Below are 6,000 nucleotides of genomic sequence, written 5' to 3'. Positions count from 1 at the left end.
CTGTCTGGTCTCAGTATATTTCATTTTGTCACAGTGTGAGCACACTTTGTATATGTGCAGTATATGTAGCCAGTGCTTTAGAGGCACATATATAACTGCAACGTCTGTGTAGAGGACCCTTGTTGCATGTCAAACCCTTCTCTCTCCCCATCTATCCACACAAAAAGCCACGAAATGATCTTAAAATTACTATTAAAAGAATCAGGATGGATTTGGGACACACTGCTACTCTCATTAAAGCAGTTAAATACAGTATCAGCCGATAAAAGTTTGATGCAAAACAAATTCTCTCAGCTGATCCGCTCATGAAACTTCCCATTTATTTCCAGTAACAATCAGTTTCCTGTCAGCAGAGCAGTGAAGTTAAACTCAGACTGAACTCGTGTCCCAAAAACACTGGATGGAACAAACTGTTTGTTTTCACTCAATCCATTAACTCTCTGAGTAAACAAAGCTACAGAGAAACGACGAGGAGGCTCCTCTGCATCAGAGTCTTCATCATGTTTTATGTCCCGGTCTTTAATTTAAACACATTTACTCCAGCTGATGTATATTATTTCCATTCCACACTGTATTGATGGATTACATTACAGATACATTTGTTACAGAGAGACTCCTCCAACATCATGTTTCACCCAAAATAAATGTTTTAAGTAAAGAATAAATTAATTGAAAATACATGTCTCTGAATATTTTCATAGAACCACAAATGCTCATTCTGATATAATGTTGTTTGTGTTAATGTGTGTCCGTCTCCACTGTGTTGACTTTGACTTAAAGCGGGTGTAATTATCATTTTTTCAGAGAAGTGTAACGGGGAAAATGGCTGGTATATTACCATTAATTTCATCAGTAACACTCGTTTCATTAGTTATGAGAACACGGGGATTATGGAGACATGTTCAACAGGAACAGGCGGGAGATGCAGGTTCACCCAGGCTGCACATTCAAGGTCATGGAGAAGGTCAGACACCTGGAACACTACGGCTCAGTTTAAAGGAATAGTTACACTATTTGGGATATTTGCTTAATTGCTCTCTTGCCCATAGTTAAATGAGAAGATTGCTAACGTTCTCATGTTGGTATTGCTAAGTATGAAGCTGCAACCAGCAACTAGGTAACGTAGACTCAAAACAAAAGGTACTTGTTCAGTAAAAGTTCCCTTGCGTGGTGAATTGTTAAATATTACACAAAAGATTATTTTAAAAGATGCGTCAGTGTCAGAGCAGCATGTTACTGTTATAGGTGCTCGACGAGGAGCTAGTTTTAACTACTTTATATACAGTTAGCTAATTCAGTTCCCAACCTAAGAGTCAGGTGATGGTAGTGTAATGTTTTCATTCGGGAAAAATTATTTGTCTTGTTTGTCTGAACAGGAATATTTTGCTCCAGCTCGAGTGTGGTGCTTAGTTTCAGCTTGACTGTTACCAACATAACGTCAAAATCTTATGTTACAGCTAAACAGTGCACTGAAATATGTCTTTGAACATTTGGGGAGTTTGATAGTTTGACCTCAGTTCATGAGCAGTGACTGACATGATTGACAGCTGCGTTAGAGACTCCTCGGCTCTGGTTGGTTGTTTTCATTCAGCTGCAGTAATGCCACTATAAGTAGTAGGAGGAGTCAGAGGAGCAAGATTTTTTTGTTTCTGTTTCATGTGATCTGCAGTTTTTTTTTCTGACCATTGTGGTGAAGAGGGAGCTGAGCCAGAAGGCAAAGCTTTCGATTTCCTGGTCCATCTACGTCCCAACCCTCACCTATGGTCATGAGCTCTGGGTAGTGACCGAAAGAATGAGACTGTGGATACAAGCTGTGGAATAGAGTTTCCTCTGTGGGGTGTCTGGGCTCAGCCTTAGAGAGAGGGTGAGGAGCTCAGACACCCAGAGGGAGCTCGGAGTAGAGCCGCTGCTCCTTCACGTCGAAAGGGGTCAGTTGAGGTGGTTCGGGCATCTGATATGGCCGCCTCTTGTTAGAGGTGTTCTGGGCACGTCCCACTGGTAGGAGGCCCCGGCGCAGACCCAGAACACCCTGGAGGGACTACATATCTTATCTGGTCTGGGAACACCTCGGGGTCCCCCAGGAGGAGCTGGGAAGCGTTGCTGGGGAGAGGGATGTCTGGGGTGTGTTGCTCGGCTTGCTGCCCCCGCCACCCGGCCCCGGATAGATGGATGACAATGACAATGATTTTGTGAGAATTAAGTGACAGTTTCAGCAGACTTGAGAAAAAGTTAATTTTATATTTATGTGAAAACACGTATGTCCCTTTCTCAGTCCAGTGTTTGATTTCTTCGTTCTGGGCTACTGTAGAAACATGGTGGACTCCGTGGAGGAAGACGTGCTCTGTATGTAGGTATGAATGACCCATTTTAAGGTAACAAAAACACAACGGTTCTTATCTGTAGGTGATTATAAACAAATGAAAACATAGTTATGAATATTATTTATCATTTCTGCCAATAGATGCCCCTAGCTCCTACACACTGGACCTTTAAAGAGATTATTATGAATCAACCTGCACTTGTACAGCGCCTTTCTAGTCTTTCAACCACACATACACACACTGGTGGCTGAAGCTACCACACAAGGATCCACCTGCTGCTCAGCTTCAACATTCACACACACTCACAATTTGCAGTTCGGTGTCTTGACCAATGACACTCTGACATGTGGACTGGAGGAGCTGGGGATTGAACGACGACCTGCTCCTGAGCCACAGCTGCCTCAATTTCAGAGTTATGAGAAAGTGAGAAAAAAATCAGCTCCTGTTTTTCACAATCAACGAAATAATGATGTCATTAATTCAGCGAAAACCTTTTTTACAAGATCATGTAATAATTTAGGGGAAACGAGCAGATTATTCTTTTCCATGAAACCCGTTCTCAGAATTCTGAACTGAAAACATTACGCCTCTGTATCGGGCTCGAGGGGTCGCCTGATAAATCCCAGATGGTTCATGGGAGAGAGGAAAGGTTTGATACACAAATCTGTGTTTATATTTTTCGGTTTTTGTCTAATCTTTAACATATTTCTGTAAAATATTGAAGAGTTTTGAGCCTCAAACAGTTTTACAAATGAAACCATGGAAGAAGTTTAGACCAGAAACGTCTGTTTGATGGAACTGCAAACATTTCAGTCTAGGTTGGACTTTCCTCAGTGCACACACCTTTGCACTTTTTGCACTCTATGCACATTTGCACATTTTTGTCACTGCCTGTGCAGCTCTGCAAAATGTTAAATAGTGATTTTTGAAGTCCAGATTTCCGTCTGAATCCTTTTTTGTTCTGTGTGCGACTCTACCTTTGCTACATCTGTGTTTTTTATGAAATATTTATTGGAACAGTAGCTAAGTAGTGGTAGTTGAAGCACATAAATCAGAAAAACAACAACCTGTGCTCGCTTGGCTCCGCCCACTGAAGCTCAAACTCAACCAATGAGATTTTTTGGCCTAAGAGAAACGTTAGTGTGACTCAAACCTCCGTCAGTGTGGAGAAACCGCACAACACACAGTGTAGCTGCTGTTTGACTCCTGAGGCTCACGTGTGTGTTTGTGATAAACAAGTTGAGTCCTGCAGGGACGACACACACTTTTATTTATCTCTCCATCCACCCGTTTAATCTGTCTGTACTGTACTGTACTGTGTCCATCCATCCATTAACCCATCTGCCAATGTGCATCAGGTCATCCATCCACCTCCACCTCCACCTCCACCTCCATTAGATCATCCATCCACGGCAGCTTCCACCTGCATCCATCTGCAGTCTGCAGGTTAACGCTGTCAGCATACAGAATCACAAAACACAGCTGTGAGTGATTTATATTTAGATGCACTTTGCAGACATGATGCACATAGATTCTTAAAGTATATTTCTATATGCAGAATATAAGACAATCTAATATACTGAAAAGTTACAGGTACAAAATAAGACACCAAGTGACAGATCAGTCAGCACTGATCAGACCCCAGTGAACAAAGAGACAGTCAGAGGGGGGTCAGCAGATGAGTAATGGGAGGAAACAGGGACGTCTGCTCCTGAGACAAGTCGTCGGGAGCTATTTCAGTCCTGCAGTTGTTTAACAAAGAGCCCTTATTTTGTTCAAACGGAGCGTTTGTAAAAACAATGGTGGAGGCCTGGAGCCGGGGCTGGGAGAGTGAAGGGCTGAGAGTGCTCGTAAATGTCAAACAGGCCACCTGAAGAATGGCCCGCGGTGCAAACTGCTAATATTACTCCAACTATTATTGTAGTGGATCTGACAGAGGAAGTGTTGGACGGTGTAGCGGCTGACGGGTGGAGCCATTTGTTAAAGCTGAACTAGATTTTTATGTGAAATTGATTTATGTTATTGGCGTAAATCCAGAGTGGAGCTGCAGCAGAGGCCATCCTTCTCCAACCACAGATCTGATTTTATGATTTATATATGCTCAGAAATGTATGGTTGCTTTTTGAGGTACTTGGACTAAAATTGAGTTTCCAGTTTTTCAATTATGTAATTTTTACTCCACTGCATTAATCTGATTACCATCAAACATATGTAAAAGTCACTGATAATAAAACAACTAATATAAAGGTCATACTAATAGAATACTATGAAAGGGACCATTCTGCATATTACTTTTTAAGCATTTCACTGAACATACTTTTTAAATTTTGAAGCCTGAAGTGTGTTTTCAGGGTGTCTACAGCATCAGACCCTTAAATTTAATGCTTTTTAAGACCATGTCAATATATTTAGAATTATTTTAACCAAATATAAGAGATTTTTTTTTGACAAATCATTTATGTTTGTTTTCTAGTTTAAGCATCGTAGGTAACTGTAAAGGAAAGTAGTACATATGTGGTCCCACGCAGAGGTGGGTTTTATGTGGGAATATGGTTATTACAGTAAGTTAAGTCCATCTCAGTCGATGTGATTGATACTCAAATTATCACTGAAATAGTTTTAGTGAATTGTACATGTTTATGTGGATTTTAAATGGATGTTGTGTTTGCTCATTTGAGGTGCGTGACAGTTGTCTGCTTGTGTTTATGGTGCCCGCTTGGCCAGGTCACTTATATATATATGTATATTTTTTTATTTTTTTGGAATGCTACTATACATTTACGTTACATGCAGAAGTTGTGGGATACATGGATGCTTCGAAACCCAACATCTAGGCTGACAAAGAAACAACTCCTAGCTCAGTGTTCCAACATCCACAAACAGCATCTGCTATCACAGCTAGAGATTAATGAGGTACAACAAACATGCTATAATATAATCTACCTTATGCCAACAAGTAAAAAGGCAGTTTTGGGTTCAGAGGAAGGTTTAAAGGTTTGTAGCATTAGAAATGTGAACTTTCTGCACGTAGATTGATTGTACTCAACTGGAAACAGAGAACTGCACCAACACACTCAAACTAATGAACAATGTAATGAAGCACCTGGAGTTTTCTCTAAAAAAAACAAGGAGAGAAATTTTACAAAATTTGGCAACCTTTTAAAGATCATTTCAATTACATGAAATACTGATAAGGATTAGTTAACACTACAGCCATCACCTTCTCCTACGCAACCCCACCCCCCTTTTTTAAGCTTTGCTTTTATGGATTTTGATTTAACCTTTTTGCTTTTTCCTCATTTTATGCTATACAACAATATTACTATTATATTTTTGTGTGTAATAGTTTTTATTACCCTCGCCACGGAAGTTATGTTTTCGCTGACGTTGGTCTGTTTGTTTGTCTGTTTGTCTGCAAAATAACTCAAAATGAAATTTTCAGGAAAGGTGGATAATGGAACAAGGAACAGATGATAACATTTTGGTGGTGATCAGTTGAAGCAAAGTGGATAAAATAATAAATAAAGTCTATGGTCTGACAGCCTCAGCAGCAATTAAGACAGTGAAAATAGCGCCACCTGGTGGCCAGAAAGCACGACTTGTTCTACTTGCTAAATATTATTGTAATTCTAGAGTTGAAATTAATGTTCTGTGTTATAAAAAAAAGAAAGTGAAAAAT

This window comes from Epinephelus moara, chromosome 8 (assembly GCF_006386435.1).
Source record: "Epinephelus moara isolate mb chromosome 8, YSFRI_EMoa_1.0, whole genome shotgun sequence".
Lineage (NCBI taxonomy): Eukaryota > Metazoa > Chordata > Actinopteri > Perciformes > Serranidae > Epinephelus > Epinephelus moara.
The sequence above is the reverse complement of the archived record's forward strand: the minus strand, read 5'-3'. Positions refer to the sequence as shown.